General features: G+C 38.2%; 1 protein-coding gene across 9 annotated transcripts in view; it reads left to right on the top strand.

The window, feature by feature from the left end:
• Positions 1-27229, top strand: part of EMC2 (ER membrane protein complex subunit 2) — a 540022-nt gene that overhangs the window by 115226 nt on the left and 397567 nt on the right. The window contains exon 16 of one of the 9 annotated variants that reach the window (XR_015725755.1): positions 21042-21236. The exons of the other annotated variants lie outside the window; for them this stretch is intronic. The gene's annotated coding sequence lies outside the window, so the exon portion shown is untranslated. The remainder of the gene's footprint in view (positions 1-21041; positions 21237-27229) is intronic. 9 annotated transcript variants of the gene reach the window in all.

Genomic DNA, 27229 nt, shown 5'->3' with positions numbered 1-27229 from the left:
GATCTCTGGATGAATTATTTCCTTTTTTAAAATTTTATAACATAATCTATTATTTCCGGTCACTAGTATCAGAGGTGTGGTGACTAACTTTCCTAATATGAATCTAAAAACTCTGCAGTTCTTAGAATATCTTATTTACATCAGGATGTTCACTTTTGATTTCTTTTCCCATTTCCTGTGTTTAGTACCTGACAGAAGGAACAAATTTGCTTTATAAAGAATTGTAGCTATTACATTACAGGAAGAATATAAAGAAAGAAGTGATAGACCATGCATGCTCTACATCAGAATAGAACTTATCATCTAGAAACACTGTATACTGGGGACAGATAAAAAGGACTGCTGAAAAAGGGAATTTTTGACAGAGAACCTTGAGCCAGACATCCGTAGAAGCTCTTGGGGTATATTAACCTAAATATCAGGATGCTTCCTGAATATGAATTCTGGAAAAAGCAACAAAATACTCTCTTAATGATATAGAGTCTGGAAATAAGGATGTAGACCTAGAAATCCATAAATTCATCTTTACCTCTCAATCAGTTGGAATAAAATGGATACTCGTGGACTCAAATGCCAGCATAGAAATGGATAGTTTCAGTGAATAGAAATATCTAAAAATTTACTTGTGTTTGCATTATATTAACTTTCATATTAAAAATGTCTCTCTGATACAGCTAAACTACGGATCTTTGTCATTTCTTCATCTCTTTCACATCACGTCCATTGACTTTCATTCAGTATCTTATATGTAACCTTTCCCTCCACCCCAAAGGCAGAATTAGAGTTTAAATAAGCAGGGAACGGACAGGAAATTCAATATTTCCTTGTATCTCTTACAAAAATTTATGGGAGTCCAAGAACATAAACTACAATGATTATATTAAAATCTCTTCACTTCTTTAGTATCTGTTATTTCCAAACTCCTAGGAGGCTTGCCCTCATCTGTCACAAACAGCTGCTGTCTGTGTCATTCTGTATTGAGTAATATGAAGTCATTCACATTTGCTCCTAACACAGTGTGTCTTCTCTCCCACATCACGTCTTGTGATAAATGGAACATTTCTTCCATGATAACTGCTTTTCTTAACGATCTGTTTACAGAAATTTTTCCTTGGATGGTATTGAAGGAGAGAAGAAGGAATTAAGTGTACAAAGCAGGTGTGCAGGAGGTGGTAACTGTGGATCTATATATGTTAGTTTTATGGGCGTAAACACGTCGATGTTTTTTCTCCTCTGCCCACCAAAGAGTTAGCATTTCTGCTACCCTCCTTCCTAAATAAAAATTGGCGAAGAAGAGAGAGTAAAAGCAAGGGCCTGGAAACACACCTAAAATTCCTTAAAAGAAACCCAAATATTTTTGTCTTACCATTTGGAAACAAGATTCTTTTTTTTTTTTTTAAGTTGGCTTCCTATAAACACTAGTAATATTTAGCCCTATGCCACAGCCAATTTTGAGGTCTTAGATCTACCTTCTGATCTCTATGTTTACTCTACTCACCTTGTTTTGTGTGTGTGTGAAGGATTTCCATATTGCTTAGTTTTAATGGGTTTCAGTAGAACTGTAGAAAAAAATGGAAAAGCCTATGCTTTTAAAAAAACCAAAGCACAATCGATATGCCTGATTATAAGAAGTTAGTTTCAAATGCTCTTTACTTACCCAATTTCAGATCTCCTGTCAATATCTTGGAACTGTGGAGGGGAAGAATGTTTGTGAATTTCAACCTGCCCTTGCAAATATCTGCTTAAAGTTAGCATCTTTGAAGAACAGAATTTGACTTCTATCATAGTGATGTTAATAGCTTAAAAGTGGTATAAATAACAAGTTATCTAGATACTCCAAATAACAGGTGACCAAGAGACTAAGTAGCCATCAGTTTTGAAGAGTTTGAAGGAATAGTGATATGATTAATCATACTAGACCACCCAAACTGAGATTGTGATTCTGAGTATAGCCTTATTATTTCGAGGGGCCCTCTACTATGATCTTGTTACTACATATTTAGTAAGTTCTTTCTTACTTAAATGTAACTATGTAAATCTGCCAAATTCCATGTACCAACTTCCTCAACAAAAGCAAGCATTTATGCCTGCCATAGCTGCAAATGCCAGGGAACCACAGGAATATCACTAGGGATTATTTCACTAATGTTTTCTGTCAACCAAATGACAATATCAGTGTTAACAGCATTTGTCATTTAAGCTTTTTTTTCTTCTTCTTAAAGGAAAACACTGTAATGAACCATTTTTAGAATTTGGTTTCTAGAAACACTGTTCTTAGAATTCTGGGTTATCCCAAGCAGTTGATCTGATTTTTTACTGTTGTAGATGTTTACAGGGTGGATTTACTTAGTTACATTGTAATTGATGTATGTCCACTCCTTTACCTCTATTCAATTTAAGAACAAAAGATACTTCCCAGGCACTTCTTTGACTATGGAGTTAGTCCAGGACAGAGCACCTCCCAGGGTGTGTCCAGGGTACACTGAATTGTACAAGGGCAGAGGAAGCCTGGTCCTGCACAATTTTATCTTTCCTGCAATAACTGTGGAAGACAGCTTGGAATGAATGAGATTGGCCTTAGAGAGTTGTGTTCAGTGTGTTTGTGCAGCAGTCAGATAATAGAGCACACAGCCACTGGGAGTGCAATGTCACATGTCCTGAAACTGATCTTAGAAATGAGATCCAGAATCTGTAGAAGGGGTTGTATGCTCCCATCTATTACTCTCATGGGTGTAGAAAAAAAAGGTCATTTTGTTTTTTCTTTGTTCTTTCTGGTTGTTTTTCTGTGTTTCTCTTTTCCTGTCTTTTGTGGTTATTTGAGGTTTTTTTTGTTTTTTTTTTTTTTTTAGGATATCCATTTTGATGTCTCTTTAGTGTTTTTGAAAATGTCTTTGTATAAACTTTTTGATGGTTGCTCTAGGTATTACATTATATTTAACTAACTTAACACAGTCTACTGGTGTCATCATTTGACCAGTGAGAGTAAAATATAAAAACCTTCCTTCCCGTTGTGTCCCTTTACTCTCCTCTGTTTATAATATAATTGTCTTAAATATATACATACATTTGCAACCACATCAGATAGTTTTATAATTTTTAAAAGATTTTATTTATTTATTTTAGAGAGAGAGATTGAGCATGCTGGAAGAAGGGCGGAGGGAGAGGGAAAGGGAGAAAATCCCAAGCAGACTCTCCACTGAGCATGGAGTCCGGCTTGATCCCATGATCCTGACATTATTACCCTAGCTGAAACCAAAAGTCAGTCGCTTAACCAACCGAGCCCCTAGGCACCTCACACAGTTTTAGAATTTTTGCTTCAACTCTCAAACATAATTTAGAAAACTCAGGAGGAGAAGGAAAGTCTATTTTATTTATCCATGTTTTTGCTCACTGTAGTCTTTCTTCTTTGTTGAGATTCCATGTTTCCATGGTTCCTTTTTTTTTTTACTAATTTTTTTTTTTAAATCACTTCCTTTCTGTTCAGGGTACTACTTTTAGCCATTCTTTTAAGGTAGGCTGTCTGGAGACAAATTGTCTTAAATTTCTTTCATCTGAGAATGTCTAATTTCCTCTTCATCACTGAAGGATACTTTCACTAGATATAGGATTCTGGATTGACAGTTCTTTCAGCACTACAAAAGCAGTGTTCCACTTGCTTCTGGCCTCTGTGGTTTCTGATGTGAAATCTACTAATATTTGGATTGCTTTTTGTCTGTAGGTAAGATATTATTTCCCTGCATTCAGGTATTTCCTTTGTCTTTAGTTTACAGAAGTTTGGCTGTGACATGTTTTAGTGTAGATTTGTTTAGATTTATCATGCTTGGGATTTATTCAGCTTCATGAATCTGTAGGTTGGTGTCTTCTGCCAAATTTGGAAAGTTTTCAACCATTATTTCCTTGAATACTTTTTAATCCCTATTCCTCTTTTTCCTCTCCTTCTGGGACTTCAGTGACATGAATGTTAGACATTTTTGTCTTACTCCCATAGGTCTCTGAGGCTTTTTAAAATCTATTTTCCTTTTGTTCATATTGAGTAATTTTTAGTGTTCTATTATTCAGTTCACTGATTCTTACCTCTGCCACTTCCATGCTGCTATTAAATAAACTACTGAGTTTTTAAAATTTCAGTTATTATCTTTTTCAGTTCTAAAATTTACATTTGGAAAAAATAAGATAAAATTTATATTCGATTGTCCATTAAACCTCTATTTCTTTGCTGAGACTCTATTTTTATAAAAAATTGTTTCAAGTATATTTGTAATTGCTTGTTAAAGTATTTTTTTGATGATTACTTTATACTTTTTGTCAGATAATTCTGCCATCTCTTTCATATCAGTGTTGGCACTTATTGATGGTCTTTCTTCATTCAATTTGAAATTTTCCTGGTTTTTTTTGGTATGTAAGAGATTTTTTTATCAAAATCTGGACATTTGGGGTATCATTATGAGAATCTGGATCTTATTTACACCTACTCATTTGGCTATCTTCCTGTGACAGAGAAAGGAGGAGTGCTGTCATGTGGGAGCCTCTATTGCTGGGTGAGATTTAACTCACCACCAAGTCTCCAGTGACACCATGCTAGGGGTTTACCTCATTAATACTGGGCAGTGGTAAAAATCTTGACTCTCTTCCAGGCCTCCTGTGATGTCATTCCACTGGGGAGAAAGAGGCATACACTGTTATCCCAGGGTGGAGTAGAAATCCAGGTTCCCCATGTGGTCTCCACTAACATTGTGAGCCTTATTACCACCCAGGGGATGAAAATCTCAGCCCTCTACTTAGCCTTCTCTGACACCATCCTGGTCACAGGTTGAGTCACTTCATTACATTCTGTCAAGGGTAGAAGTCCAGACTCTCCCACTTAGTCATTGTTATTGTGAGTGGAGTGGGGGTCACAGTATTTTTTCTGTTGTGTTTGACTGGAACAGAACAGTTCTTCTCTCTCTCTCTCTCTCTCTCTCTCTCTCTCTCTAAGATTTATTTATTTGAGGGGGAAAAAAAGATGGCAGAGGGGTAGGGAACCCTATTTCAACTGGTCCCCTGAATTGAGCTGGAAACCTACCAGACCATTCTGAACACCTATGAAATCAGCATGAGATGTAAGAAGATATATCTGGATCTCTACAAACAGAATATCTCCAGCCATTGGTCTCGAGGTGTGAAGCAGGGAGCCATGATTCTACGGGCAGATATTGGAAGATAAACAGAAGAGGGAGGGAGCCTCCGTGAACTTGTGCTGGGAAGGCAAAAGCCTCCTGTGCTGGGGACTGGGCACAGATTTGCAGACTGGTAGCAGCAGGGAAAGGACTTTAGGGCAGCCCCCCACACTGAAACCGAGAGCTAGAGAGCTACGGTGCACGCGTGAACCGTAGGTGTCTTGTGGTTTTAGAAGCACAAAGGGCAGAGATGTGCCCGGCCTTGGGAGTGACAGCTGGGAGTGCTGCCGTGGGGCACACAACCCAGGAGACTGCAGTTTTTAGCAGCACAGACAGAAACGGAGACAGTCTGGCCTGGAGAGCTCCGTGAAGAGCAGATTGCGATCTCTCTGTTCTGAGACAGAGGTTTGGATATGGTCACTGCTGTTCTGACTCTCATAAGAGATGCAGAAAACCACCAGGGAAAGCCACCAGAGAACAAAAGCCCGAAAAAGCCAGTTCTCACTGAGCCCATCCCCCCGCCCCAGAGGGCAGGGAACTCTGCCCAAAAAGGGTTGCCTGAGTAACAGCACAGCAGACTTCTCCCCTAGAAAGCAGGCTGGAAGAACAAGAGGCCAACAACCCGAACGTCCGTATAAAACAGGTGCATCTTGCTTGGGTTGTGGTTAATACTTTGGACTCTGTACATTCTCTCAACCACCCCGCAACAGAATGACTAAGAGGAGGAACCCCCAATAAAGAAAAGAAGCAGAGACTGTGGTCTCTGCCACAGAACTAATGGAGATGGATATAAACAAGATGTCAGAAATAGACTTCAGAGTAACAATTATGAAGGCGATATCTAGGCTTAAGAAAAATATTAATGACAATACAGAATCTTGAAGGGCAGAAATGAGATCTAATCAGGCTGAACTTAAAAATACTATGAATGAAATGCAGTCTAAACTGGATACTTTGACTGCCAGGTTAAATGAGGCAGAAGAACAAATTAGTGAGCTAGAGGATGAGATGATAGAAAAGAAGGAAACTGAGGTGGCATGGGAAAAACAGAGTAAAACCCAAGGGATCAAACTGAGAGATTAATCACTCAATGAAACATTCCAATATCAGAATTATAGGGATCCCTGAGAGGGTGGAGAGTGAGTGAGGTCTAGAAGATATATTTGAGCAAATCATAGCTGAGAACTTCCCTAATCTGGGGAAGGAAACAAGCATTCTTGTCCAAGAGGCAGAGAGGACCCCTCCCAAAATCAATGAGAACAGACTGACACCATGACATATAATAGTACAATTTGCAAATCTTAGATCAAAGGAAACAATCTTGAAGGTGGCAAAGGGGAAGAGATTTCTTACATGCAGAAGGAGGAACATCAGAATAATGTCAGACCTGTCCACAAAGACCTGGCGAGCCAGAAAGGGCTGGCAAGACATATTCAGGGTACTAAATGAGAACATGCAACCAAGGATACTTTATCCAGCAAGGCTGTCATTCAGAATGGATGGAGAGAAAAGGAGCTTCCGAGACCAGCAGAAACTGAAAGAAATGTGACCACCAAGCCAGCCCTGCAAGAAATATTAAGGGGGGGTTCTATAAGAGGAGAAAGACCCCAAGAGTGATATAGAAGGGAAATTTACAGAGACAATCTATAGAAACAAGGACTTCACAGGCAACATGATGACAATAAAGTCATATCTTTCAATAATCACTCTCAACGTGAACAGCCTAAATGCTCCCATGAAATGGCACAGAGTTGCAGATTGGATAAAAAGACATGACCCATCCATATGCTGTCTATGACAGATTCATTTTGAACCTAAGTATACCTCCAGACTGAAAGTGAGGGGATGGAGAACAATTTTTCATTACAACAGACCTCAAAAGAAAGCTGGTGTAGCAATTCTAATATCAGACAAATTAGATTTTAAGCTAAAGACTGTAGTAAGAGTTACAGAAGGACACTACATCATTCTTAAAGGGTCCATCCAACAAGAGGATCTAACAATTGTAAATATCTATGCCCCCAACATGGGAGCAGTCAACTACATAAACCAACTGTTAAATAAAGAGACTTATTGATAATAATATATTAATAGTAGGAGACCTCAACACTCCACTCTCAGCAATAGACAGATCATCTAAGCAGAAAATCAACAAAGAAACAAGTGCTTTGAATGACACACTGGGCCAGATGGACCTCATAGGTATATATAGAAAACAACAGAATACTCATTCTTCTCAAACACACATAGAACTTTCTCCAGAATAGACCGCATGCTGGGTCACAAATCAGCTCTCAACCGATACCAAAAGATTGAGATTATTCCCTGAATATTCTCAGACCACAATGCTTTGAAACTGGAACTCAATCACAAGAAAAAATTTGGAAGAAATTCAAACACTTGGAAGCTAAAGACCATCTTGCTTAAGAATGTTTGGGTCAACCAGAAAATCAAAGAAGAACTTAAACAATTCATGGAAACAAATGAGAATAAAAACACATTGGTTTGAAACCTATGGGGTACTGCAAAGGCAGTCCTAAGGGGGAAATACATAGCCACCCAAGCCTCACTCAAAAAAAAAAAAAAAAGAAAAAAAAATCCTGAATACATAAACTAACTTTACACCTTAAAGAACTGGAGAAAGAACAACAAAAAAACCCTAAGCCACACAGGAGAAGAGAAATAAGATTAGAGCAGAGATCAATGAATTAGAAAATTAGAAACCAGAAATACAGTAGAGCAGATCAACAAAACTAGAAGCTGGTTCTTCGAAAGACTTAATAGATCAATAAACCACCGGCCAGACTTATCCAAAAGAAAAGAGAAAAGACCCAAATTAATAAAATTATGAATGAAAGGTGAAAGATCATGACTAACACCAAGGAAATAGAAACAATTATTAGAAATTATTATCAACAACTATATGCCAATAAGTTAAACAACCTGGAAGAAATGGATGCCTTCCTGGAAACCTATAAACTACCAAGACTGAAACAGGAAGAAATTAACAATCTGAATAGACCAATAACCAGCAATGAAATTGAAGCAGTGATCAAAAACCTCCTGAAAAACAAGAGTCCAGGGTGTGATGGATTCCTAGGGGAATTCTACCAAACATTCAAGGAAGAAATAATACCTATTCTCCTGAAGCTGTTACAAAAAGTAGAGACAGAAGGAAAACTTCCAAACTCATTCTATGAGGCCAGCATTGCCTTGATCCCAAAACCAGGCAAAACCCCATCAAAAAGCAGAATCACAGACTGATATCCTTGATGAATATGGATGCCAAAATTCTCAACAAGATCCTAGCTATTAGGATCCAACAGTACATTAAAAGGATTATCCATCACAACCAGGTGGGATTCATCCCTGGGATGCAAGGGTGGTTCAAATTTGCAAATCAATCAATGTGATAGAACACATTAATAAGAGAAGACACAAGAACCATATGATCCTCTTAAATGATGCAGAAAAAGCATTTGACAAAATACAGCATCCTTTCCTGATTAAAACTCTTCAGAATGTAGGGATAAAGGGAACAGTCCTCAATTTCATAAGAACCATCTATGAAAAGCCCACAGCAAATATCTTTCTCAATGGGGAAAAGCTGAGAGCCTTTCCCTTAAGATCAGGAACACAAGGGTGCCCACTCTCACCACTATTGTTCAACATAGTACTAGAAGTCCTGGCAACAGCAATCAGACAACAAAAAGAAATAAAACGTATTCAAATTGGCGAAGAAGTCAAACTCTCTCTTTGCAGATGACACGATACTTTATGTGGAAAAACCAAAAGACTCCACCACCAAATTACTAGAACTCGTACAGCAATTCAGTAATGTGGCAGGATACAAAATCAATGCACAGAAGTCAGTTGCTTTCCTATACATTAAAAATGTAACTGTAGAAAGAGAAATTGAAGAATCGATTCCATTTACAATAGCACCAAAAACCATAAGATAACTTGAAATAAACCTAACCAAAGAGGTAAAGGGTCTATACTCTAGAAATTACAGAACACTTATGAAAGAAATTGAAGAAGACACAAAAAGATGGAAAAACATTCCATGCTCATGGATCGGAAGAATAAACATTATTAAAATGTCTATGTTGCCCAGAGCAATCTATACTTTCAATGCTATCCCGATCAAAATACCAATGGCGTTTTTCAAAGTGCTTGAACAAATAATCCTAAAATTTGTATGCAACCAGAAAAGACCCCGAATTGCCAAGGAAATGTTGAAAAAGAAAAACAAAGCTGGGGCATCACGTTCTCTGATTTCAAGTTGTATTAGAAAGCTATGATCACCAAGACAGCATGGTACTGGCACAAAAACAGACACACAGATCAATACAACACAAGAGAGAGCCCAGAAATGGACCCTCAGCTCTATGGTCAACTAATCTTCAACAAAGCAGGAAAGAATATCCAGTGGAAAAAAACAGTCTCTTCAACAAATGTTGTTGGGAAAATTGGACAGCTATATACAGAAGAATGAAACTTGATCTTTCTCTTACACCACACACAAGGATAAACTCTAAATGGATGAGAGACCTCAGTGTGAGACAGGAGCCCATCAAAATCCTAGAGGAAAACATAGGCAGTAACCTCTTTGACTTCGGCCACAGCAAATTCTTGCAAGACACATCTCTAAAGGCAAGGGAAACAAAAGCAAAAATGAACTATTGGGAATTCATCAAGACAAAAAGCTTCTGCACAACAAAGGAAACAGTCAACAAAACTAAAAGGCAACCTACCAAATGGGAGAAGATATTTGCAAATGACATATCAGATAAAGAGCTGGTATCCAAGATTTATAAAGAACTTCTCAAACTCAACACCCAAAAAACAAATAATCGAGTCATAAAATGGGCAGAAGACATGAACAGACACTTCTCCAAAGAAGGCATATGAACGGCTAAGAGACACATGAAAAAATATCCAACATCATTAGCCATCAGGGAACTTCAAATCAAAACAACATTGAGATACCACTTTACACCAGTTAGAATGGCAAGAATTGACAAGACAAGAAACAACAAATGTTGGCATGGATGTGAAGAAAGGGGAACTCTCTTACACTGTTGGTGGGAATGAAATGGTACAGCCACTTTGGAAAACAGTATGGAGTTTCCTCAAGATGTTAAAAACAGAGCTACCCTATGACCCAGCAATTGTACTACTGGGTGTTTACCCCAAAGATACAGAGGTAGTAAAAAGAAGGGGCACATGCACCCCAATGTTCATAGCAGCTATGTCCATAATAGCCAAACTGTGGAAGGAGCTAAGATGCCCTTCCATAGACGAATGGATAAAGAAGATGTGGTCCATATATACGATGAAATATTACTCAGCCATCAGAAGGGATGAATACCCACCATTTGTATCGCCATGGATGGAACTGGAGGGGATTATGCTAAGTGAAATAAGTCAAGCAGAGAAAGACAATTATCATATGGTTTCACTTATACCTGGAAAACAAGGAATAGCATGGAGGACATTAGGAGAAGGAAGGGGAAAATGAAGGGGGGGAAATTAGAGGGGGAGATGAACCATGAGAAACTATGGACTCCAGGAAACAAACTGAGGGTTTCAGAGGTGAGAGGAGTGGGGGGATGGCCTAGCCCAGTGATGGGTATTAAGGAGACACATATTGCAATGAGCACTGGGTGGTATATGCAAACAATGAATCATGGAACACTACATCAAAAACTAATGATGTACTGTATGGTGACTAACATAATAAAATAAAATAAATAAAATAATAAAATAAAATAAAAATAAAGATTTATTTATTTGAGAGAGAGAGAGAGTGGAGGGAGGGACAAAGAGAGAGAGAATCTTTAAACAGACTCCCTGCTGAGCTCAGAGCCCAACCAGGTTGGGGCAGGGCTCAGTCTTACAACCCATGATATCATGGCCTGAGCCAAAACCAGGAGTCCATTGCTCAACCAACTGAGTACCCAGGCGCCCCAGCCTCAACAAAATAAGAGAAAGTATTTTGGAAGATTTCTTCACAAATATTGAGAGCATCAAATCAATCACTTTCTTTTTTACTCATGCCCCTATTTGAATTCTCTGTGAAATACCATACTGCTTTTTTTCTGAGGCATCTTGCTTTGAGCTTTGAGAGTTGTTGGCTTCACTGTCATGTTTACTCTCCAAACTACTAGATGTAAGGCATGTCTAGTCTTCATGTAACAAGTGTAAGCAGTGTATTGAATTGGATATAAACATAAAATTCTTTTATTATTCCAATAAATCCCTCCTGGTTTTCCAATAAGTCTCTATAACAACACAGATTTGTAGAAAAAGGCCAATTTTTTTTGGTTGATACTTTGGAGAAATCTAGCACTCTATATTGTAAGCAAAAATTGGGGTTTGTACTTTCCATCTTACCTAAAGATGATCTGTAGGCTTGTTTTTGGACCATTTATTCTGCCCTCTTAGTTGGGTTTTTTTTCCCAAGATTTAAAAAAAAAATTAAATTAACATATAACGTATTATTTGTTTCAGGGGTACAGGTCTGTGATTCATCAGTCTTATACAGTGCTTATTACAACACATACCCTCCCCAATGTCCATCACCCAGTTACCCCATCCCCACCCTCACCTCCAGCAACCCTCAGTTTGTTTCCTATGATTAAGAGTCTCTTATGGTTTGTCTCCCTCTCTGGTTTTGTCTTGTTTCATTTTTTCCTCTCTTTCCGTATATCCTCTGCCTTGTTTCTTAAATTCCACATATCAGTGAGATCATATAATTGTCATTTTCTGATTGACTTATTTCACTTAACGTAATAGCCTCTAGTTCTACCCATGTTGTTGCAAGATGAAAGATTTCATTTTTTATGGCTGCGTAATATTCCGGTGTGTGTGTGTGTGTGTGTGTGTGTGTGTGTGTGTGTGTGTGTGTACCACGTATTCTTTATCCATTCATCTGTTGTTGGATATCTCGGCTCTTTCCATAGTTTGGCTATTGTGGACATTGGTGTTATAAACATTGGGGTGCAGGTGGCCCTTCGGATCACTACATTTGTATCTTTGGAGTAAATACCCAGTAGTGCAATTACTGGGTTGCAGGGTAGCTCTATTTTTAACTTCCTGAGGAACCTCTATACTACTTGCAGAGTGGCTGCACCAGCTTGCATTCCCACCAACAGTGTAGGAGGGTTCCCCTGTCTCCATATCCTCACCAACATCTGTGATTTCCTGACTCATTCTTCATTAGATTACTCTCACTTTATAGACTTTTTCCATTTGTATAATGTGATAGTGTATTTACAAACTTGGTGAATTCTATTATTAGTTCCAATAGTTTTTTTTTCTTTTTTTTAAATGATCGTACCATCAGGAAATAATGTCTTGCACCTTCCCTTGCAATTATCATAACCCATTCTTATCATTTTTATCTTTCTTACTGCTAGTTAGGATGTTCTCTATTACTGAACTGAATAGTAATAGAGAAAATGGAAATTCCTATATTGTTCCAGTTCTTAAAGGGAATATTCTTAACTTTTTGGTTTTACTAGATAGCCTTTATCTAGTCAAGGAAATTCCTTTCACTCTAGCTTTCTGAGAGTTTAGTCATAAAAATCTATTGACCTTTATCAAATGTAGTTTTTCTTCATTTATTAAGATAATCATGTGATTTTTTTTCTTTTAGTTTATTAATGTTGTGAATTGCATTAGTAAGTTTTGTGATATTAAACTATTTTGGATTGGTTGAATCCATTACATTGGATTCTGGTGTATTAATTTTTAAATAAATTGATAGATTTGGTTGTCTAATAACTTAGGGATTTCTGTGTGTTTAAAATGTTTATAAGTTAATTATATCTATACTTTCCCCCTCGTTATTGTTCATCCAGTTTTGGATTCATGGTTATACTAGTTTCATAAAATTAGTTGGGCAGCTTTCCCCTTTCTTCTATTTTTCTGGAACAACTTGTATGAGAAAGGGATTATCTGTTCTTGAAAGTTTGGTAGCATTCAACTACAAAACCATATGGGACCAAGGTTTGGCCATTTTTGGAGGGGGAGTTCTTGATTCCCATATCCAGTTCTTTAATGGTGATTCATCTATTCAAGTATTATATTTCTTCTTGGGTTTATCTTGGCATCTTATATTTTTCCAGAAATGTATCCATTTAAACTAGGTTTGCAAATGTCTTGACATATAGTTGCTAATGGTGTTCTATTATTCTAAAAATCTTCATTACACCAATAGCTTATTGCTAGCTATTTTTTCTAAATCGCAGTAGCTAGGGAGCATGACTTCCTTTTCACCGTGTCTTATCTGACTTTCTCCTTCATTGCTCTCAGGGCCTCCTTCAGGTTGACTAAGTTGGCACTGTAGGGAATGCAGCAAAGTGTCAGATTCCCCTGTGTGTGGTCATGTAGCCTCCAGGTCTGAGCCATTTCTGACTTCTGGGTTCCTTGGAAAAAGTTTTGCTAATTAACTCTGATACTTTTATTTTATTTTTTTAAAATATTTTTTATTATATTATGTTAGTCATCATACAGTACATCCCTGGTTTTTGATGTAAAGTTCGATAATTCATTAGTTGCGTATAACACCCAGTGCACCATGCAATACGTGCCCTCCTTACTACCCATCACCAGCCTATCCCATTCCCCCACCCCCCTCCCCTCTGAGGCCCTCAGTTTGTTTCTCAGAGTCCATAGTCTCTCATGCTTCACTCCCCCCTCTGATTACCCCCCCTTACTTTATCCCTTTCTTCTCATACTTTTACCTCAATTCACTTTTATCTCAATTTTTTCCCCAGTACTAGCACTGTTTATTTCCTATCCTTCTTTCCCAAGGAACTTTCATGTAAAATATGGAACAAAACAAAAATAAAAACACCAAAAACCCACCAGTAACCAAAAAAGAACTTTCAACATTTTCCATTCCTTCTATTACAGGAAGGTGGAGTGATGAGAGAGCAGTCCAACAACTCCACACATCGACCTTTTCAGTTCAGAAATTGTGATATCAAGTGTGTGTGTGTGTGTGTGTGTGTGTGTGTGTGTGTGTGTGTGTTTATCTCCATGATTCCAACAAGCTTTGTAGCCTTAGATAATATCAGGGTTTGTGCCAGCCTCTTTCTCATCAATCAATTTTCTTCATACTGGACAGTACTATCTTCCCCTAAATATGTGCTACTAAAACTCTGACCTAAGTAAGATCTGGTAGTATTAGCATCACCTAGGAGCTTATTAGAAATAGAAATTCTTACAACTCATTCTAAAACTAGTAAATTCTCACATTAACTTTTGAGTTTGTGATCATGATTTTCTAGTCATGATGTTATTATTCTTTATAGCCGCAGCTACACTGGAGGTTGCCTGGAGTGTTCTTGATATTGATAAAGTTGTAATTACTCTAATGCTTCTTTTTAAACTTCTCTCTATAGAACTTTAGGATTCCTTGAAAATGCTTCAGCACATACCTCAAGGATGATGGGTACCTTACGGATGGCACCCTCCTCCTCCTTTAAACAGCCTTTCTACCAGGGTAGCTGTTGTCCATTGAATTGTGCCCTCCCCTGTGCCACCAAAATATGTGTGTGTGTGTGTGTGTGTGTGTGTGTGTGTGTGTGTGTATCTTGCCTTTCTAACCCCTGGTACCTGTGAATGTGACTTTACCTGGAGATGGGATCTTTGCAGATATAATCAAGTTAAATGAGGTCAAACTGGATTAGGGTGACTGGTATGCTTATAAGAAGAGGTGGATTTGGACATAGACACAAAAGAGACACACTAGGGGGAACACTGTGTGAAGATGGAGACAGAGATTGAAGTGATATGTTTACAAGCCAAGGAATGCCAAGGACTAAGGCCAACCACTAGAAGCTTCAAGAAAAAAAATCACAGAATAGATTCTAACTCAGAACCTCCAGAAGGAGCCAACTTGCTGGCACTTGGATATTGGAATTCTAGTCTCCAGAACTGTGAGATAATACATGTCTGTTTTAAGCTACTCCATTTGTGATATTTTGTTATGGCAGCCCTAGGAAATTAATACCTTTGATCTGTGTTATATCTGTATAACATGCCACTGGAGGGAAGAATTGGTCCACCTGTGAAATGTTTAGAAACTCGGACTATTGTTCACTGGTGGTGGTGGTAGTGGTGGTAGGTGAGGGGTGGCAGTGGGGCAAAAACTATTCTCTTTGCCTCTGAATAAAACTATTTAGTTGGAGAAGCAGTGTGTTCTAAGTATTATATGGCAGTTACAAGTTTTTTTTCATTTGATAAATCTTAATTACTATTCCCTCTCTTCCCTCCCATGGCCCATTCTTTGTACTGCTTGGTCGAATTATAATTTCAGTGATACCATAGTGATATAGTGTACTTAAAACCATTCACCTTTGCAAACACCATAGCTAATGGACCAAGGAAGTGCCCTGACTCTTCTTTCAAATGAAGTCCTTTCCGACGTAGTACACTGCCTAGGAAGCTAAGCAGGATCCATTATTCCTAGACTCTTCTGGGGCCACTCCTCAATCCCAAGAGGCCCTATGTTTTTTACCACAAGGTCCATAAAGTTCTCATGGAAATAAAATGAGTAGGTCCACCTTCCACTCCTGCCTTCTAAGACATGTCTGGAATTCTCTTCTCACATATTCCTAGAAATCACTGAAAAAGGATTGAAATGGTATGCAAAATTTTGTCTTACACAAAATGAATAGAGATAAGTTGCTGTTTCATTTGGAAGGGAAAAGTAGGCAGCATTATTGTATAAGCTCATTAAGCTGTGTATCATTTCCAAACCCAGGAAGTCATACTTTCCTGCTGGTATTGGCTAAAAAGCAGTAGTTAAATGGATTAGTAGAACTAATTAGGTCATTTAAAATTATTGTTTTTACTTTTTTCAGTTAAGGGTATATTCATTTTCTTAGTGATATTTCAACACAGCAATTACATTTTAGATAAATAAAAGAATGTAGACACTTATTCAAAAGAAATGCTTGTAACATTGTTTTATATTTTTAAAATTTATAGCTGTGTTTGGTGGATTCCAATGGGATTTAGTGAGTTTATTTCCTTTTTGGTTTTAATTAGGAAACCGTACTGGAATTGTGGGTAGCTATACAAGCTGGAGGAATGGATATGTTTTTATTTTATTATATTGGATGTTAGTGATTTTTTTCTTTAATAGATTTTTCAGAGATGCTATGGTGTTAGTTGAATTTTTTTTAAGAATGATAGAAATGAAACCAAATATTTACTTAAAGTCATTGTGAATGTTGCAAAAGAATGTGCTTATTGAGAAAGTTGAATTTTCTCTAAGAAAAACCCTCCAATTTCTATGTTTTGACTGCATATCAGTTTGAGATTGGGTCTTGTGAAACTCCAAGTAAACAAAAGAAGTATTCAGAAAAACATTCTTTTATTTGTGGTGGTGAGCAGAGACAAGACAGAAGGGAAAGGCCTTGGGATAGATGAACTATTTCCTGAGATTTTCTAGAAGGGACCACTTAGAATTCTTTTTGGATTTTTTAGTTAAAAATAAGAATATATATGGGTCATTCCATTAGCTCATCTTCTACCTCTGTAATTGAGAACCCAAAAAACCATCAGCAACATAGACTCAGCCATGAATCTAGGGGTTCTCCGTGATTGGCGGCCACACTGGGGTTCCAACAGAAATTGTTCCTGGATAGGTCTCTCTCTAATTTTAAACACACACACCACATTTTTTTTTATAGCTAATAGATGACAGATGACATCTCATGTCTTGCCTCCTTCATCCTGAAACTGACAATGATTGCCCTAAAAGCACAACATCTCATGAATTGTTTCCTCTTGAACTGTCCCACTTCTGTTCTCTTTGGCCCTGTTCTTGCCAGAATTTACTGCTGACTTCCTCTCTTTACCCTCCACCCAGTACTCACTATTATCCCTTACCCATCCCACCCCTTGAGCCACAATTCTATTATAAAAAGCTTTCGTAGATACTGACCTTTCTCTCTTCTTCTTTCATTTCATTAACTTAACCTAAATCTAGAAGCATTAGATTCTGAAGCCATAAGGAATCTTGAGGGTCAATTTACCGTACTCTCTTCTTATAGGTGAATATAATGAAGAATATATGTTATATTCAAGGTTATATAACTATGTAGGAGCATTACTAGAAGTACTTGTATTATATATGCCTTTCACATTTGTTAATGTCATTGTTATTTATAATACTTTATCTCTTTGATTATTTCTATTAAGGCATTATACAGTAACAGTAGAAAGAAATCTGATGGTGATGTGGCAACATTAATTCATTTATTGAACACATTTATTGAGCATAAACTACAGGTCAATAATTGTTCTAAATCCTGGGAATTAAGCTGTAAATATGGTAGAAAAAAAATCCCAACCTTCATAGACTTTGTATTCTTGGGGTAGAAGATAGATTCTAAATTTGTACATAAGGGAAATATGTAATGGTTTGTGATGATGCTGAAGATTCAAGGAGGGAAGAGGGAGAGGAAACGTCTGGGTTTTATATTCTAGTGTATATGTAAGGGGTGGTGGGGGGGGGAGTGGAACCAAGGCTTTGAATGTGAGGAAACCGAATATACTGGAACTGAATCAAAGAAGCATTTGCTCTTCTTGATTTAATTTTTGCTAATGAAGAAGGATTACCAAATATAATCCTTCCAAAGTTTTTTTTTTTCCTTCCTCCTGAGATGAATAATGTAAAATTGTGGTAGAGTATAATATAAGGAAAGTATGGTTTTGCCCTGGCTGCTACCCTCATTACCTTCATTTTTCTTTGAGAATCTCATTTCTCTAAAAAGCATGATTCTCCCATTGACATGGCAATCACTAGTTAATTTAAATCTAGACTTTGCATTTCTTCATTTTTAAGAACTGAGTTTCTTATTTGAAGGCAAAAGGTTTAACCAAGGCTGCATGTAAAAGAGAAAACAAGACGCAGAAGGAACCTAGAGCTACCAGGGCCTCAGGTCAAATGTCATGTATCGGACATTTACAGAAGAGGGCAACAGCTTGGAAGACTCTTTACTGTAGGAGAATGGAGAGGGAATTGACGTGGGTGACTTGAAAAACAGAGAAATAAGTACTGACCAGTTCTCTCCGGTTTTTCTAACCCAGTAAGTGGGATACTGTTTCAAAACTGGGGGGGGGGGGGGAATCCTTCAGTTAGGTGGAAGTGATTAAATAAGGGGAATAGTGTATCTCAATTATTTTTCTTAACTTGTGTTTGTGTATACATACCATAGTGGGGGGAGGAATGCATATATTAAATTTCCCCTGGTGTTCTTCCTGCTTCTCCTACAAGTCCTCTTTACTTTCCCACTTCCCTTCCTCTCCCTGCTGTTAATGTTGGTGTTGCTTACGGTTCCATCCTTGGTCACTGCTCTCCTCCCTCCAGCTCCTTTCCCTGGTAATCTAGCTCATTTATAGGGTTTTGGTTGTCACCTAAATGGTGATGACATCCCAATCTCTTCACACCTCACCTCTCTGATCACTAGACTAATAATATTTCACTTGTATATTTTGTGGTTAGCTCAAATGTATGGAAATAAACTACCTTTGTTCTACAAATTTGTGCATCCTTTTCGGTCTCCATTTCAATGTATAATCCTGTCTCCCAAGCCAGATACTCAAGTCATTTTTGATTGATTTCTTTTTATCATCAATCAACCCTGATATTGCCAGTTTTATTTCCCAATAATATTTTAGGTTTCTTTGTCTCCATCCCTATAGCTCTTTCCTGAGCCTTATCTCATCTCTCTGCCTCCCTCAACTCCATCCATCCTCCACAGTTCTGCTGGAGAAATCTTTGAAAATGAAAATCTGACCATGTAATATCCTGCTTTGGTCATTTCTCATAATTGACTTCCCTTAGGCTCAGACCTTTTCTTACCTAAGGTGATCTCTATATTGCTATATAAAGAAATATGGAAAGGGGCACCTGGGTGGCTCTGTCAATTAAGCGTCAACTCTTGATTTCAGCTCAGGTGATGATCTCAGAGTCATGGGATGAAGCCCTGTTTCAGGCTCTGCACTCTGCATGGGGTCTGCCTGAGTTGAGGATTCTCTCTCTGTCCCTCTCCTTCTGCACCTCCCCCTCCACTTGTGCTCTCACTCTTTCTCTCTAAAATAAATAAATAAATCGTAAAAAAAAAAAAAAAAGAAATGTGGAAAGAAATTCAACAAGTGTGTCAAAATGGTAGAACCACAGAATCACAAGTTTGAAAGACTTTTCAAGAGTCACCAGTAGAACATCTTTCTCTTCTCTGGAGGTATCCAAGCAAAAGCCATGAGTCAAATGAGAGGAACTGAATATGGAGAGAATTTAAGTCTCAGATATAATCTGGTCCAGGTGAACTGAGATCTCAGCCTCCTTCCAAGCTAACTCTGGATTGTTTGATTTGGAGAAGTCTTAATCATTTTCTAGGCCCAAGTTACTAACATTTCCCTCGTGATGTCTATCCTTATCTCTTGGTAGAAGTGTTTGTTTTTTTTTTAAGATTTTATTTATTTATTTGACAGAGAAAGAGAGCACAGCACAAGTAGGCAGAGAGAGAGGGAGAAGCAGACTCCTTGCTGAGCAGAGAGCCTGATGTGGGGCTCAATCCCAGGATTCTGGGATCATGACCTCAGCTGAAGGCAGGTGCTTAACCAACTGAGCCACCCAGATGCCCCAAGAAATGATTTTTTTAAAACTGTTTCTTCCCTGAGGACAGAACATATCTTTTTACTCCTGACACGTGGAATGCACTTAGTAAGTGCTAAATGAATATGCAGATACAAAACAGCATAGTTCTTAAGGTTCTAGTTTGTATTATTGTTGGTATAATGTCAAAAACTCAAACTTTACCTTCAAAGAGACTTTAGTTCAAATCCTGGCTATAGTACTTACTAGCTGTGTGCTACTAGAAAAGGTGATTGATTAATGACAGTGAAGCTTGGTTTCCTCATCTGTAATTGGAAATACTAATTTCTGCCCTTAGGATTTTAGTAAGGATTAAAGAAAAAAAGTAAACTTCTTGTCTGGAGGCTCTGGGGAGAAATTCAAACCTAAGCTCATTCATTTTGTTGACAGAATTCATTCCCTGTAGTTGTAGGTTGGATGTCCTTATATCCTTCTTAGCTGTCGGCAAAGGACTTTTCAGCAACTGAGAGACTACCCACATTCCTTCTCATGTGACTCCCTGTATCTTCGAGGCAGCATTTGTGTGTCAAAATTTCCTTTTGCTTCGTCTTTGAATTCTTCTACCAGGCAGAGAAAGCTCTCTGCTTTTAAGTGTTCATGGGATTAGATCAAACCCACTTAGATAATATCCCTAGAACACTATAAACCATAACATAATCATGGGGGCTATATCTTATTGTATTCACAGATTCCAAAAATTATAGTATCACATTTCAAGGGACCATTTTAGAAATTAATGCCTGCCACAAATGTGCATGTAGCATATAAAATAATATAACAAATAAAGAAAAAAAAAACAAAAATAAATTCTAAAATTTTGGCATATTTTTTGCTTTCCTACTTAGCTTATATACTATAAGTTCCTCTTCAGCTTATATTTGTGTTGAGCAAGTACATATTTTTGAATACATAAAGTAGAGAAAATCAGATATGAGAAATTTTCATCACTTTAAAATAAATTGTTTTTATTTATTGAGCATTTATTATATGCCAGTTTTCTGCTCTAATTCATTTAATCTTTACAAGCAACCCTATGGCTGGTGCTATTACCAGCACTGTTTTATAGATGAAGAAGAGAGGCAGAGAGAGATTAAGTAAAATTCTCAATGTCTTACAAATAGTAAATGGTAAATCCAGGACTTGAATCTAGCTCGTCCATGTACACATGCCAGGCTCTTGATTTTTGTGTTTTTCATACTCAGCAAATTGCTCCTATTGATCAGTCATCTGCCCTAAGAAGATGGCATCCAACCATATGGAAATCCAGCAGGTCTGGTGCAAAGAACTGTGAATCTTTGGAGGGCCAATTCACTTTTTTGTGAATTTCACTGATAAATCTGCAAATAAGCAGATGACTCCTTGGAGGAAATGGAAGTGCAGCTTCACAGTGATTTAAAGTAAGTTATTAATCATGTTCAGATCTTGAGGAGACTTAACAGAATTAGAAGGACTCATTAACATCATATTACTTATTGAAACAGAATGAAGTAACCTCTATTTATAAGACTTGACACTGTGGATAGAAGTAAAGCCCAAAGAGCAGCAAAGATAGACTCAGTTGAGTGTACATTTTTACCTGTTCCTTGCTAACATGATTAAGTAAGTGCTTCCAAACAGTTGACAGTTTGGTCATAACCAAATCCCACTAATCATAGGGGAGTAGAAAATTCATTTAGAAACCAGGGAAAAAAAGGGAAAGAGAGAGAGAATTGCATGATCTAATGAGGTCTTCCCATTTCCAGTATCTGTGAAACATATTATTTAGTAATACTTCAGAGATGCATATGTAATTTGAAGTAAGTTAATATTATAACCAGAAGTATCTATTTTGGGACACAAATCCAATTGCAGTCGGTATGCCATGTTTGTCCTTGTGTGTCTGCCTAGTTACCAGGAGAATATCTGTCCTGGGCTCTGTATTAAGCAGAATATGCTTTGTCTAAGCCTTTGGAGGCTTGCATTATTGGGTGACTGAGGGACCTCTACTGGGTCGCAGCACTTTTCAGACTCTCCAACTCACATTCTTATTGTTCATTCACTCATTCATTCGTAGTAGATGCTCAATAACTATTGTTGAATAAATGAAAAAAAAATAACCCCTCCGGAAAAGAGTCACTCAGCCTCCCTCTAAGGAAATTGGGAGAGCAAAGCAGCAATGCTGGGTTGAAGATCTGGACATTCTTTTGAGAATATATATATTTTTAATTTATTTATTTGAGAGAGAGAAGGAGAGTGCATGTGCTAGCAAGAGCAAGGGTGGGGGGAGGGGCAGAGGGAGAGGAGGAGACTTCTCAAGTACATTCCCTGCTTAGCACGGAGCACAACCTGGGGCTCCATCTCAGGACCCATGAGATCATGACCTGAGCCGAAATCAAGAGTCGGCTGCTTAACTGACTGAACCATCCAGGTGCCTCGAGAATATTTTTTGAAAGTGAAACTTGGTACACAATCTAGTGAAAGGAATAAAATGTGTCCTGTATGAGGCAAAAGCAACCTATTTTTGGGTTTTGGCCACATATCTGGGGGCATAGTTCTGGACCTACGTGGTATAGCCCCAAGAACCACCTGTTTGGCAACATGGTATAGGAGTGGGGGTTTATAGACAAAGAGACATGTCTTCAGACAAAATCTGGGACTACATTCCCAAGTCTTTATAAAAACTGTGCAGTGTTTAATAATGATAGGGAAATTACAATAGCATGGAGATTTCCCTAACCCAAGAGAACAGCATGGACTTTGTCCATGATATAGTTGCCTGTTGAAGTGTTCAACTTTGTAGGTCTTTCTTAACAGGTTGTCAAAGGGCAGGCCATGGAACTTTGCACTGGCTCATAAGAATAAAGAATAGAATCTTTTTTAGGACAAGGCAATTTTGTGCCTCTGGTACTGTAAGAATATTGCCTGAGGGGGGCGCCTGGGTGGCTCAGTGGTTGAGCTTAGCATCTGCCTTCCGCTTGGGTCATGATTCGGGAGTCCTGGGATCAAGCCCTGTATTGAGCCCCGCATGGGGCTCCCTGCTCATCAAGGAGTCAGCTTCTCCCTCTAACCCTCACCGCACTTGTGCTCTCTCTCTCACTCTGTCTCTCTCTCTAATGAAAAAAATAATATGTTTAAAAAAAAAAAGAATATGGCCTAGGGACTATGAGATTTGCAGGAGCCCATAAAAATATTTGAGGACTGAAAAAAGTGTTGGCTTCAAATATGAAAAGACAACAGTAAAATTGAAATTAATAAATGTTTACTTCAGTGTATATAAGGTATAACATGTTATTTTATTATTTGTTAAATATGACACTAGTTAATACTGATTTTACTTGAAAACAGTTTATAGATTGGATTTTTTTAACCTTGCTGAAATTCTCAAAAAACATGATGACTATAGAGAATTTATTGCTAATTTCGAAGTAAATGAATTATGTGTACTACATAATTTCTAAAACAAAATTATGAAGATTTTTCAGTATTTTTACAGCAAAATATTATGCTAGTTGTATTTAATTAATTTAGGCATTTTAGTATGTCTGATATAATGGCATATTTTCCTAAAGCTACATCAGGTCTTGAATTAGAATGGGACAATCAGCAACAGGAAGGTGTCCTTTCATCAGAGAAATTCAAGAGAAAGCCTCTAGGGAGTCTAATTAATTGGCAGAGTCTAAGAATGGAAACTAGTCGATATGAATTGCCAGGGAAGATTGTCAATGAGTAGCCAGCTTTCCTCCCAAACCATGAGAAAACTGGCAGTAGCAAGTCATGGCCTCAGCCCTACAGAACCAAAATGGGGGTTCAGGGTCAGGGCTTTTTTTCTGAGGAATAAATCAGTTGCTGGATTGCCACAAGCTAGCACACAAGAAAAACTGGCCTTGGCAACAAGTTTGACTTGTTTATGAGTCCCTTGAGTTTTAGTCTAGTTTTTCCCTTGACCAAGAACAGATCCCAAGGCTAGGGAAGGATGTGCATATGGGAATCAGGACAGTCAACAAATACTTTAAGCACCTGCTATGTGCCAGGGACTGTCTAGGTACTGGGAATGTAGGAGAGAACAATTCAGATGCTAACTTCTAGGCCACACTGCTGATTAATGGGAAAGATAAGGCATTAAAACAATGACAAGTGGGATAAGTGCTACTGAAAAGAAGTATAGGGTGCTAGGAATGTAGCACAAAGACTGTGAGAGCAAGAGACTGAGACAGGGCATTAAAGAAAATTCAAAGTAGAGCAAGAGTGGCCAGAACCAGGGGCCTTATTGGTAGGAGAATTTTCATCTAACAGAGGACATCACAGCAGCAGTTGCTGGAGAACGAGACAGGAGCTTGGCATGGGGGCACAGCTATGGATTTTGTGGGACTGCTACATCAATCAGGGCTGAAGTGCTCATGGTTAGCCCAGCATAAACAAGATCTTTCCCAGGGCAATCTGTAACACCGAGAAGTGCTCTCTTGGAATATGTTTGAGGGGGCCCTGGATTACTGTGCTTTCTGTCACGAATGAGTTATCATTTAAAATTTATCTCTTTTACTAACACTTCCTCTCAGACACTGTGGCTACCATATTTGCAAATAATCAGTTTGTGTCAGCCTATTGGACTGTCCAGCTGAAAATCTGTCCTTTTTAATCTTTAACGTGTAACTTAGGCCCTTGGGGACTCAGGCATCCCTAACACACGTATAATTCTTCAGAATTATAAATAAGTTGTGTTCAACACCAATTAACATCATCATCAAAAATATTGTGCATGGCATACGTCTCATGCAAGCAGCAAGCACTGATTGTACAAAGTACTCTCAACTGGAGCCCACCCAGCCCCAAACGACTTCATGCAGAGAAAATAAATAGCAGTGAGCAGGCTGCATGATCTGGGTAGAGTAGACTTTTTTTTTTTGTTTTCTTTTTCTACCTCCAGCAGCCCTTAGCACAGTGCCTTACTCATGAAATATTTGTTAAAATGAAAAGTGTACAGGAGTTGGTATATTTTTTCAACACCACATCTGATTTTGAAAGTCGATCAGTTCAAGTTGAGTCACCTAGCATTTTTGTTTTAGAGATAGTACCCCTGTCTCTTTGCCTTTCTCCGGGGGGGAGAGATGAAATGTAATAATGCAGTCATTTGTACTGAGCATGTTCCAGCTGAAAGGGCTTTGTGTAAGTGCTTTGAGTCTAAAAGAAAGGTATTCATTGTTAGTCTCCAGTATTTGAAGATGACCTCACTGATAGGGTTGTATCCCTAAGTGACTGAAATGGCTGTGGTCTCAGAGGCGTGTGGGAAGGCTTTTCTTTGGTTTGTGGTAAGAGCCTGTTTGCAGGCCCTGCTATTTGTAGCACCACCTTTCTTCAAGCTGCTTGTCAAGATGAGTTCGTGCATGTGTGTTAGGTGCACACCAGGTTCCTCTGCTGGCAGGTGTTCTATTCCAGAATTCCATAGTTATCGAGAAACGGACTATGTCAACACAAAATTTTATTGTATTTTTGAGGCACTTTGGGGCCTCTGACAGCTGCTCTCATTTTGCAGAGCAAACTGCTGCTGAAGGTTTGGCAAAGCTTAATTTTTAAATGGATTCTCTGCTGCTATATGTGGCATCTCCCTTGGTATTTGAATCATTCAGCACATATCCCCACTGTTAGATCATTTTTTTGATGAAATTTTTGTTGGTCACCTTTAAAGCTGCATCAATCACTTGGTAATGGGAAAAAAAGTCAATGTAATGATCTGCTTTGAAAATAAACAGTATAACTTGACTTTGGCGTTGAGAGCCTATTATCATGTGGTAACATCATTCTATTCCAATGACATTATCTGCTAAGGATATTATGATGGTGGAAAATATTTCAATTTTGTTATCGGAACAATGAAGCTGTGATATTTAATTATAGAGAAGTATGTTTAATTTGGGGAATCTGGTATGTTGACTGTCACAGTGTACTCATCAGAAGCCTGGGCAGTGGTAATCCAATTTGAACAGAATATTATGTAGGAACCCGCCCATGTTATTGATTCAACACTTTTTCTCACTTTCTTAAGTCTTTTCCTTTGAAATTTGAGTTCTCCCACTAAGTTTGCTGATTAAAAAGTTAACTAATGATTCAATTAATACACTGTGGTAGTAGACAGTAGAGAAGGGCTAGGAAAGGGAGAACAGCATCTGTGGCTAGTTTTTATTTTGGAAAGGTGGGACCAGTATGAATGACACAGTGAAGGTATTTCCCAGTTGAAATGTTAACAAATTAGGGGAACTGTATTCTCCCTCTCTCTCTGTCTGTCTCTCCCTTCCCCACATATATATTCCATGTGTTGAAGAAATTAAAAATAAAACAGTTATATGATTACATTGATCAGACTGTCATGAGAATAAATAAAGGCTGTCCTTAAAATGGTGGAGAAGGTGGCATTGGGATAAGATTTGAAAGGCAATGCAGGGTACTTCCTTTTCTATAGTTAACTTTCCTGCTAACAATTTATTGTGCCATCCTACCTTCTTAAATGCCCTTCAACTACAACCATTGGCTGGTCAAGAAATAAGTGAGCTCCTTTTGCTGAGACCAACTATATGGCCGACATCACACCTGAACTAAAGGGAATGTAGAAATGAATAAGGCACACATCGTCCTCAGGGAGCTCTCCATCTCATAGGAGGCAGACACAACAAATAACTGTTCTTGGTGTTCACATGTGATCAGGGATGGGAGAGGACACTAGCAGTGTGGAAAAGGTGTAGAAACCCACACCACATTTACTCCTATCTCAGTGGTACATTAGTAAGCAACAGTTAATCGGAAAATAAGAGAACCATAATTTCTGAGCCAGAAGAAACTCAGAAAGCAGAGTCCACGTAGTTTGTCAGTGAAGCTGCTGAACACCTGAGAGTCACGGTGGTTTTTGTGAAGTCATAGAGCAAATTGGTGGCAGAGGTAGGACTTGAACCCAGTCTTCTGACCAGTGTTCTTCCTGCTACTTCACGTTTCTTTCAAAGTTTTTCCAGCTTGAGGTCAAGGAGATTGGAATTCTGCAGGGGCAGACCTGGTCTACTTCACAATTTTCCTTGGTCACAAGTCCTGATATGAAGTCTTTATGTTTCCTTGTCATTTATCTGGGGAGCACAGGATAGATTCTAGGGGTACCTGGCTAATGGCAGGATATTTCTGCAGCTGGGTCAGAGGTGCTCAGTGACCTGGTTTTGGCTTCTGAAACATTCTGAGTCACTACTTGGAGTGTCCCCAGATTCACAAAAGTGCCACAGAGACCACAAAGCAAAACCTTTGTATATATGGAGGGTTGGGAAGAATGGAGGGGGTTATATTGAGGGCTACCACTAAATTCACATGGGAGTTGTGTTCTCAAACAGAATATAAGGAGACAAAAATGCCTTTTGTTTCTGGCAGGAGGCCACAATCA

The sequence above is a fragment of the Ursus americanus genome, chromosome 9 (assembly GCF_024610735.1).
Source record: "Ursus americanus isolate L20-20 chromosome 9, mUrsAme1.1.p, whole genome shotgun sequence".
NCBI lineage: Eukaryota > Metazoa > Chordata > Mammalia > Carnivora > Ursidae > Ursus > Ursus americanus.
The sequence above is the reverse complement of the archived record's forward strand: the minus strand, read 5'-3'. Positions and strand labels throughout refer to the sequence as shown.